The 10,874-nt window shown below is 40.3% G+C and overlaps 2 long non-coding RNA genes across 2 annotated transcripts; both read right to left on the reverse strand.

Moving 5' to 3' along the window:
* Positions 1-1,608: 1,608 nt before the first annotated feature.
* LOC135438070 (uncharacterized) lies at positions 1,609-1,948 on the reverse strand. Its single transcript, XR_010437834.1, has 3 exons — positions 1,905-1,948; positions 1,790-1,843; positions 1,609-1,713 (listed from the first exon to the last, which is right to left on the reverse strand). It is a non-coding gene; the product is annotated as an uncharacterized LOC135438070 (long non-coding RNA).
* A 6,391-nt stretch (positions 1,949-8,339) lies between these two features.
* LOC135438071 (uncharacterized) lies at positions 8,340-9,944 on the reverse strand. Its single transcript, XR_010437835.1, has 3 exons — positions 9,866-9,944; positions 8,902-8,988; positions 8,340-8,831 (listed from the first exon to the last, which is right to left on the reverse strand). It is a non-coding gene; the product is annotated as an uncharacterized LOC135438071 (long non-coding RNA).
* Positions 9,945-10,874: the final 930 nt, after the last annotated feature.

Genomic DNA, 10,874 nt, shown 5'->3' on the forward strand with positions numbered 1-10,874 from the left:
TTCCGATTTTTGACGCGGCCGTCCGCCAAAGTCCCTGGTGGATCCAGCGCACGCCTACACCCGAATTTTGGGACGCACCTGACTGAATTTTAAGTTTTTATTACTCACTCTGGGCTTGACTTCTCCCTCTCGTGAGCCCTTGTTCGATTTTTCCTTGTTATTCTGTATGGGCGACTCTCGTTCCGTAGGCTTACTTTGTTCCACGCTCGTCTTGTCTTTGGTTCTTTTATTTTCTTCGCTTTCTCTCCTTTTTTTTTCCCCCACAGAACTAAAAAAAAAATAAAAAAATCGCACTTAATGTTCTTTTGACTTTTGACCATCTCTCACTCAGCTTCTCCCTTTTTTTTCTTGTTTCTGTTTTGCCTTTGTTCGTTATTATTATTAATTTTTTTCTTCTTTGCTATATATATTATCTTCCGTTCATTTCACAAAAAAACAAAAAAATTAACCCACTTGGTGTTCTTTTAATTTGTAGTCTTTTGTTCATTTGACTCGTTTCCTTTTTTCCTTTTATTATTCACTCCGTTTTATTAAGCACACCCGTCGTAGTCGCTTTCGCCGACTGTACTGACGAATTCACCGCGTGTGAACTGAATTCGTCCCACTGTACAGCCGCGACGCCTTAACGGCCCTTTGACGCCGACGTCGACTGCGGCGCGCGTTTGTGCACACGAGTGCAAGCGTGGTCTCGACGTCGCCCGTCTGGCGCGCGCGCGCTGTTCTTTTCGACCGACCGTTATCTCTCCTTTTTTTTCCCCGTTGCTTTGCGAGCTTGACTTCTGTGCACATTGTTGGTTGCCTAAATCTTGCAGGTGTTCCCTTTTCGCCTAACATAGGGTATGAAGTGCACTTACTAGGGTATACTCGACTGTCTACTACCCTAGATTGGCACTTTACCCCAATATGATGTCTTCCCCTTCTCTTGTTCTCTGCTGGGGTACATACATTCTAAGGTATGCCCGACTCAAAAATATCCTGTTGGGCATTTGGGTATTTGGGTATTTGGGCATACTTGCTGGGCTTTACGGGCTTTAACCGCCGGCCATCGCAGCAACCGTGCGTTGCTGATCGGTTGCTCATCACCGCCTTCGAGAGCGCAGCTTCGCTTCGGAGCTTTCGCTCTACGCCGCCGAATCGAAGCTGCGCTCTCGAAGGCGGTGATGAGCAACCGATCAGCAACGCACGGTTGCTGCGATGGCCGGCGGTTAAATTCGAATACAAATCTATTCCCAATAGATGTTTAACAATACAATACTAACAGAAACGGCTCCTTGCCTTCTTTACTATTAATACTTATGCTACATACAAAATAATAAAACTATAAATCTAATGGCTCCTTGCCTTCCTTACAACTAATACTTATGCTACTTATAACTAACAAAACAATAAAACTATAACTCTAACGGCTCCTTGCCGTGAAACAGAATTGTGGGGTGGCCGCTCTAGGTAGCCGCCTTACAATATGTATTTATATAAACGAGATATTCATTTACTTACGTCGCCCCTAGCAACCCAGAGAGCTCTTTAGGTAGGCTAAGAATAATTAGGCGATTTAATTCAGATAAATATTTTATATGTAAGAAATTTTACTACATACAATTTTTTTTAGCCAATCGCACAATTAAGATTTATAAATTTGTCCTCCAACGTTGTTCCCAGCTGCAGTTGGCCATAACTTTCGGTGACGTCTTTCCCTTTATTTGTGTTGTTCGGCTAGGAAAGAATTGCATTTTTTTGAAATGAATACACATTGTCCATAATCATAAGTATATACAACAATTATACGCACGTGGTGAAGAAATGAGAACTTAAATAACTGAGTGGAGATAGCCTGCAGAGATACCTGCAATAGAAGTAATATTAGTTGTCAATAATTATAAGAATACACGAATAATTATACGCACCTGTGAAGCTAATGCAATGTCCGCTTGCATGAGATTGTAAGTGGCTGCAAAGATAAATGCAGTAAGAAATGATATTAATTGTTATTAATTCTAAGAAAACGCAACCAATTAAACGCACATATTGGAGGAAAAGAATGTCCGGCTAAGCTTTAATTGATGGGGAGAGTGGGCATAACAGCCGTCACAGGCTGATGCAGGCCATCTAGTGGCCAAAATGAGAGAGACGAGGGTCTGGAACCGGGACCCGATCTGGAAGAGTAAAGTGGATAAATAGTGTTTTTTTGTTAATTTATATTGAGCGTCTCACGTTTGTTGTTTAAATTTTCTTGTTGTTACAGCTGTTTGTGTTTTTCATTTGTTAACAGTTCCGGCTGTTTGTTGTTATATAAGATATACGTCGACTTCTTGGGGAAGTATCCACGGTCAAAACGAGGACATGCGTAGATATTCATCGTCGTCGACCACTTTTCAAAGTTTACCTTTCTGAAGGCCATGAAGGAAGCCACCGCGGTGGAAGTCGTCAACTTTCTAGTCCACGAAGTGTTCTTTAAATTTGGCGTGCCGGAAGTGATCCACTCGGATATTGGGCGGCAATTTATTTCCAAGTCATTCGATGTAATGGTCCGGGCGTTTGGCATTACGCATTTGCGTACCCCAGTTTACTCGCCTCAGAGTAACGCCGCCGAACGCGTGAACCGCACAGCGCCGTCTGCAATAAGAACCTACTTGCGCCAGGATCACAGAGAATGGGACGCGTACCTACCAGAGGTAGAAGTGGCGATCCGGAATGCGGTGCACAGCGCTACGGGAGTGACTCCGTTCTTCGCGGTGTTTGGCCAGCACATGGACCTGAATGGTTCCAGTTACAAACTGGCCCGGAAGCAGAGGACATTGGCGGAACACAGCATTTCTGACCTAGACGCGAAGGACAGACTGGATGTAATCCGAAACCAGCTCAAGGAACACCTGCACATCGCGTACGAGAGAAGTCGCCAACGCTATGAACAACGCGCGCGCCAACTCCATCTGGGCCTTCAATGCCAAGTTCGCCCAGAAATTCCTGAAGAGCCACGTCGCCCAAGCCGTAGGTACCAACGCCTACGAGTTAGAGACGTGTGCTGCGCTTTTACTACGCAGAAGATCTACGAACATAAGCGTAATTTCCTCACAGGCGTTAACGGCGGCAGTGTCCGTCCTCTTTGGTCAGCGGCGCCAGTACAGAGTATTTGTCGTGGGTGTGGCCAACGTTGGGTATCCAGCGAGGAGTTTAGTTTTGTTAGCTGTCGACGGCGGGCGTGCCGGCTCGAAGCGAGTTTAAGTTCTTCCTTTTGCGTGTCGGCTCCAAATATTCGAGAAAAGTTTATCCATCCGGCTAATTAAGCCGGCGCGTACCAACAAAAATTAACAAATAAAATCGTTTTTTGTTCTGGCAATTAAATAAATAAACGTGAATTCAACCATTTGGGTCACCATATAGACAAAAATTAGAAAGACTTACAACTTAAGCGCGACACGTGACTTACACATAAAAACAGTAAGACACTTACTAAATGAAAACGACCCCCGGTTCCGACAACGAAGTTACCAGTTCTCGGACCAGAGGGTCCAGCAGGTCACCCCAAAGGCCAGGATTTGGCTTAGCGACGCACGTCAGCCATATCAGCGGTGCATGTCAGCATTATCGGCGGCGCACGTCACCCAAGCCTCGGCGCAACCATAAAGCGAAGAATCGGCCACAGGCGAGACCACGCCCACAACCTCCGACTGAGCCAGTTCCATTTCGGCCCTCCTCGCCCGAGTAATAGGCAGAGTCAGACGTAGACTCCCGATTGTGCTCCCTGAAAGAGAGCAGATTTTTTGTAGTTGTTAAATTTAGTTTTTTTGTTTGTAAATTATATATACATAGGTACTTACGCCAAGCTTCACTTTAGAGTTCGAACAGTGAGGGAAAACTCCAAAGGTTATGCATATGCGCCGATAAAATATAAAAGTTTCAAATTTGGTACTTGCGCGAACAATACTCACATACATATCAAACTTGAATTACCCCTTTTTATCGCCCCTTACCACCCCCAGAGAGCTCGTTAGGTAGGGTAAGGTAGAATTAAGCGATTTAATATATATCACCTACCTGCTGCACGACTGATTATCGTGACATATCCGGTTATAAGTATTTGCGTGGGTACACTGTTCCTAAATCGGTGCAACGATTGCCTCGTAATTGCTTTCTCTTTCTTTTTGCGGCGCCTGGCAATAACCTCTGACCAATGTACTCTAAAAAAATAGAAATTTTATAAATTAATGTCAACTGTCCATAACAATACGAGAACACAATAATTATAAGCATCTGCTGGAGCTGAGAAGAAATGTTCGTTGGTATACAATTATAAATCGCCGAGTGAAGATACCCTGCTAAGAAAAATTGCAATTAGAAATATATATCAATTGCCTATAATTATAAAATAATGCAAAGTGGAATACACACCTGTTGAAATGTATGGAAAGTCAGCTGGCATAGAATGATAAATAACTGAATGGAGATACCTTGCAAAATAGAAAGAAATAAGAAACATTAATTGTTAATAATTATAAAGAATGCAACCAATTATACGCACATATTGACGGAAAAGAATGTCCGGCTAAGTTTAACTTGATGGGGAGAGTGGGCATAACAGCCGACACGAGCTGATGCAGGCCATCTAGTGGCCAAAATGAGGGAGACAAGATCAGGAGATCGAAGACTGTTTACATTTTTTGGTTGCTACAGCTGTTCATTGTTCATGAGTTAGAAGTTCCGACTGTTTGATGTTATCGGTTTTGTGGTTCGTTTTGCCACTAACCAAATAACATATAGACCGGACAAACCCTTCTTTCGATGGTGACATTCGATATTTCTGCGGCTGGTCCAAACTCGCCTTCGTTTTTGTTCGGGTTCGAGACATGCCCGCATGCTCTCAGAGCAAGAGAGTAAGAATACATATGGCCTGTGTCGGGGAACGGCAACGCTGTCTTTTTACTCGCTCACTCTACAAGAAACTGCTGTGGCTTACTCTCATCCATATGATTTGTGCGATAGAACGGCATCGCTGTTTTTTATCTCGCTCCCACTACAGGAAACTGCTTTGGCTTACTCTCAGTGCTCTTTCAATTTGTCTATGTACCGTTTAAATGTTTGTGTGTGTATGTGTCCGCACAAGCAAAAATACCCACAAATTCAATTTTTCTCAAAATTCGGTGGCATATCTTCCCTTTTGAGAGGACGAGTAATATGAAATAATGAAAGGGTTTGCCCCGTCGATGCGAAATTCTTTCATTTTAGCTCGTTCTTCTTCGAAAGGGTACCTAAGCGTTGGCATGTGTCCATTTAAACGTTTTTGGACTTGCTATTCACGCATACTTGCGTATTTTGTATATGAATAGAAGCATTTATGCGCATGTGTGCCTGTTGGTCCCTGCCTGCCTGTCCGATGCAAATTTGACAATATTTTTGGATTTCTGAATTTCGAGCTCTACACACACACACAGAGACACAAATGTGTGTGAATGGGCTGATCATGGGCGCAAAATTTAAAAATATCATTATTGGCACGCGTCTGACGCGCGCCCTTCTTTTTTATGATTTTGGGCTTGAATTGATGAATGAATGTTGACCCCTCATTTTACTCGCTCACTCTACAAGAAACTGCTGTGGCTTACTCTCATCCATATGATTTGTGCGATAGAACGGCATCGCTGTTTTTTATCTCGCTCCCACTACAGGAAACTGCTTTGGCTTAATCTCAGTGCTCTTTCAATTTGTCTATGTACCGTTTAAATGTTTGTGTGTGTATGTGTCCGCACAAGCAAAAATGCCCACACGCGAGTGAAAATAAGTTTGAAGCAAATCGGACACAACTTAAAACTTCGCCCAAAAAATCTTTGAAATGAATCTCTGGAAATGAATTTGAGCGCGAAACGTCACCCACCAAATCCTGTAGATCAAATTCATATATGAAAAAGCTAAATATTTTAAGACAATAAAATTATTAATACTATCAATATATAATTGCTCCTAAAATTAGTTAAGTGATCGGTCACTTGACCTACATATGCAGGTGCAGGTGTTTGCCAAAAGTTGACCCTTTCGGCCCAACGGGCTGCTGCAGGTAATAAGGGGTCAACATTCATTCATCAATTCAAACCCTAAATCATAAAAAGAAGGGCGCGCGTCAGACGCGTGCCAATAATGATATTTTTAAATTTTGCGCCCATGATCAGCCCATTCACACACATTTGTGTCTCTGTGTGTGTGTGTAGAGCTCGAAATTCAGAAATCCAAAAATATTGTCAAATTTGCATCGGACAGGCAGGCAGGGACCAACAGGCACACATGCGCATAAATGCTTCTATTCATATACAAAATACGCAAGTATGCGTGAATAGCAAGTCCAAAAACTTTTAAATGCACACATGCCAACGCTTAGGTACCCTTTCGAAGAAGAACGAGCTAAAATGAAAGAATTTCGCATCGACGGGGCAAACCCTTTCATTATTTCATATTACTCGTCCCCTCAAAAGGGAAGATATGCCACCGACTTTTGAGAAAAATTGAATTTGTGGGCATTTTTGCTTGTGCGGACACATACACACACAAACATTTAAACGGTACATAGACAAATTGAAAGAGCACTGAGAGTAAGCCAAAGCAGTTTCCTGTAGTGGGAGCGAGATAAAAAACAGCGATGCCGTTCTATCGCACAAATCATATGGATGAGAGTAAGCCACAGGAGTTTCTTGTAGAGTGAGCGAGTAAAAAGACAGCGTTGCCGTTCCCCGACACAGGCCATATGTATTCTTACTCTCTTGCTCTGAGAGCATGCGGGCATGTCTCGAACCCGAACAAAAACGAAGGCGAGTTTGGACCAGCCGCAGAAATAACGAATGTCACCATCAAAAGTACGGTTTGTCCGGTCTATATGTTATTTGGTTAGTGGTTTTGCGTAGTGTTGTGTACAGAAGTTGTAGCTTTGTTGTTATCGATTATGCGGACTGCGGACAAGGGATGGGACTACACCCAGAGAACCCGATGAGCCAGCCTGCGCGGTCCACTGAGAAACAAGCAGTTCCGTAACAATATAAAAAAAAAACACAATAATTAAACAATATGCTATGTGTCGATTGCCAATTGAAGATGGATGAGAAAATTTATCGATGGATTCAAGGGGTGCGCAATTATCGGAGTGACAAGTTCCTTAGCGTGAGTCTCTGCATTTTCGAAGGGAGAGCGGGGTTTTCTGTTGGGCGGTGCCTTAGAAAATGAAAAATCCCTGAGCCCACTACAAGCTAGCCGTATGCAAAGCCTGAAAATTATAAAAAAAAAATCGAAACTGTGGTAATTTAAATAAAATAAATAAAAGACAAGTGATGAAAAGAAAATATAAAAGGGTAGTTAAAATAATAAAAATATATATATACTAGCGGGTATAACCCGGCCTTGCCCGTGGCACGTATGTTATAAAATCAATGTTCTCAAAAAAATTTGAAATGACTTTGAAACTGATCGGACGGTAAACAAATAACTTTCATACAAACGTTTTCCGCCAATTTACCACTGTTGTGGGTGGAATTTCCCAAATCGCTAAAATACGTATTTATTAAGTTCTTATGTAGAGCTTTGAAAATAAGTTTGAAGCAAATCGGACACAACTTAAAACTTCGCCCAAAAAATCTTTGAAATGAATCTCTGGAAATGAATTTGAGCGCGAAACGTCACCCACCAAATTTTTGACCTCCATTTCCACCAAGGAGGAACGTATTTTTCGAAAAGTGTGAAACACCCCTCAAATGAATTTGAACAAAGATCTTTGAAAATAAGTTTGAGGCCAATCCGATGGTAAACAAAAAAATTACATACAAACATTTTTCGCGATTTTGCCACACTTGCGGGTGGAATTTCCTGAAACCCCGTCTTAACGTGCACCTCCATCACATAAGGTAGATACAGTGAAAATTTCAGCTTCCTAGCTCTTACGGTTTGGGCTGTGCGTTGATCACCAATCAGTCAGTCAGTCAGTCAGTCAGTCAGTCAGTCAGTCAGTCAGTCAGTCAGTCAGTCAGTCAGTCAGTCAGTCAGGACAAACAGTTTTATATATAGAGATATAATTAAATTTAATAGTGTTGATGAACAAAAAGTGTCACAATAGGGGAGGTGCCGCAAAGAGGATAGGCGAAGATCAGGTCACCAGGGGAGCGAATTGGCCACCACCTCTGGAGGCCTCAGAGTTTTCTTAAATAAAACTGTTTTCCAAAGAAAATAACAGAATATATATTAATATAGACATTCATATAATTAATTGTGAATAGATGTAATGTTATACTAATTTAATTATTATTATTCTAATTATTGTTACATTTTACTATTAATTATAAGCATTTGCATGATTTATAGGTAGCGGCCACGTGAAAGCGGCTATGACTTAAACTTATTTTTTTTTATATTTACTATTTGGGATAAAATATATTTATTTATTTGTTCTCTGCGTCAGTTTCGTCAAGTCGTTTTGCGTTCGCCCTTCAAAAATAGTGATATGTAATTGTTAATAATGTTAAGAGTTAATTTATTGTATGTCACATTGAACATGTCCGAATAGGAAATGTACGGCGTCTGCACGTTTAGATTTGTCTATATGGCCAACTCATGGTGGAAAGGGCTCCGTTAGGGTGGACCTCAACATCTGTTCACCATATGAATGTTTTGCAGGCTGTCCGTTTATGTGCTCGAAAAGCAACAAAAATACGTAAGTCCGATTTTAAATACTAATTATTTTGTTAACCGACATTTCCATTCCTCGAGGTCTTACTCACCTCTGGTTGACTGCGGGGAGGATCTTAAAGCTTGACCTGTTGCTGCCCCAACTTAAATGTCAAGTACAATACATCATAAAAAATCTGTGAAGCACAAATAATATCTAATAATAATTTTTCGTCTAAATTTAAATAAAAGAAAATTTTAAATTACAGATTGAGGCCCAGCAGGTGCCTCAAAATATGTCACTTGCGATTTGTTGTCCATAGCGCTGTTCCTTTGCCATAGCCAGGAGCCAATCTGCATAAAAATGTAGGAAAACGGATAACATATATTAGTAGAAAAAAGACACCCCCTGACACAAAACTTCTCTCACCCAATTATTTATGTGCAAATGTATATATAAATATACAAAAGAGCAGAAATCTTTAGTGGCTGCCAAAACAATTAGAAACTGTTAGGCAAATAAAATTTGATAATGCCGAAATGGGGAAAAGGAGAAGCAGACACTAAATATAGGAGATTCACACGTTAGTGCCTCGCCTAATTTTTTTAAGAACCCATCTTGCGCTTGCGCTAGGTATGAAAACTAACAATGTCTCAGTTCAACAAAAAACTAACAAACACTTTGTAGCGTAAACTTATGCTACGTAAACTTTTGTGAACTTGACATTTGCCAATGTACACTACAAAGTGTTCTCCTATTGATTTTATAAATTCACTAAACATTTTTTTTTTTTAATTTCACGCTAATTATTAAATTTTTATATTTCAAGCCTTCAAAACGGAGGTATTATTCACATTCCATAATCATCTCCCTTGGTCTAACATGGGATTAATAGACACAAAGACGGTGGATTCCACCGCCAACGTCATTAATAAAGTTGAGATGGAAACACCAGACTTAAAAATAATAACAGTTCTCCTTGTAATTATCGTAGTGCTAATGTGCATTAGCCTTTTCTTCAAATTGTACAAAGTGCACAATAGGTGCTTAAAGAAAAAATAAATGATCTCTCCTAAATAAACTCAATGGCTACGAACAAAGCGATAGCATAAGTTTATTTACGAGACCCAAATTTTAGGGAAAGAGCTCAGCAATTAGTAACTGCAACTCCAATAAGTATATACGAACTTATGTTTCTATATATGGATACTTTCAATCTCGATCACTCACCTCTGATACATTGCTCAAAAACTCAAAAAGGAATAGTGTTAAGTACTATTCCTGGTATGCAAGTGAGATCAGTAATTAAAGAACACCCAATATTAGGAAGAACGTTGAATTTTGTAGCATTAAAAAACACACTTCAATTAGAACACCCTATTTTAGGACCTATCGACATTATTATTGTGCGCTTGCACTGATAAATTAAAAATCTCAATAAATGGAACGGACGCAAATCGTTACCATTCTTAGGGAACAAGGTGCCGAGTTAAATAAATCTTTCAAGTACCTTAACAAAAGTGCACCGATTTCAAACGACACAAAGTTACAACACGTTAAAATTCTTGTAGATTCCTACAATATCAGCCGTGCACTTAATTGTGACAATGCAACGAAATTAAAAGAAATAGACAGTTGATGCATTAAACACGTTAAAAGAAAACATTAAACAAATTTCGGATAGGCATAATATAACAATATTCCTTCCAAATTCTCCTAACACTTCAGCGTCATTCGACGCGAAACTACTTTCATTGCCAGCTGATACTAAACCTTCAGTTACCGAAGTAAATATCCAATCAATTGACAACACAATGGCCCAAACAGCTTTAAGTTTTCTCAATCTATCCTCATCGCTCTTATCAGAGTTTGATGGTAATGCAGAAAACTTACAAAGCTTCAAAGATGCTTTAATTCTTATAGACTCACTAAAAGAAGATCATGAAGCAACAGCTTTCAGTTTTATAAAGACAAAACTAAAAGGCCATGCAAGAAACTTAATAAGCAATGAGCAAACTATCGCTCAAGTCATTGCAAAATTATTAAGCACAGTAAAAGGCGAATCAGTCGAAGTATTGTCAGTCAAACTAATTAACTTGCATCAAAAAAGGAAAACTGCTAACAAGTACACTCAAGAGGTTGAGCAGTTAACAAAAGCTTTAGAAGGAGCTTTTATAAACGATGGCTTAACGCCAGAATTGGCCAATAAATACAGTACAGCCCAAGCAGCAAAGGCCAT

Source organism: Drosophila montana, unplaced genomic scaffold, assembly GCF_035044405.1.
Source record: "Drosophila montana isolate Dmon_TW-CO22-7 unplaced genomic scaffold, ASM3504440v1 contig_3844_1, whole genome shotgun sequence".
Taxonomy (NCBI): domain Eukaryota; kingdom Metazoa; phylum Arthropoda; class Insecta; order Diptera; family Drosophilidae; genus Drosophila; species Drosophila montana.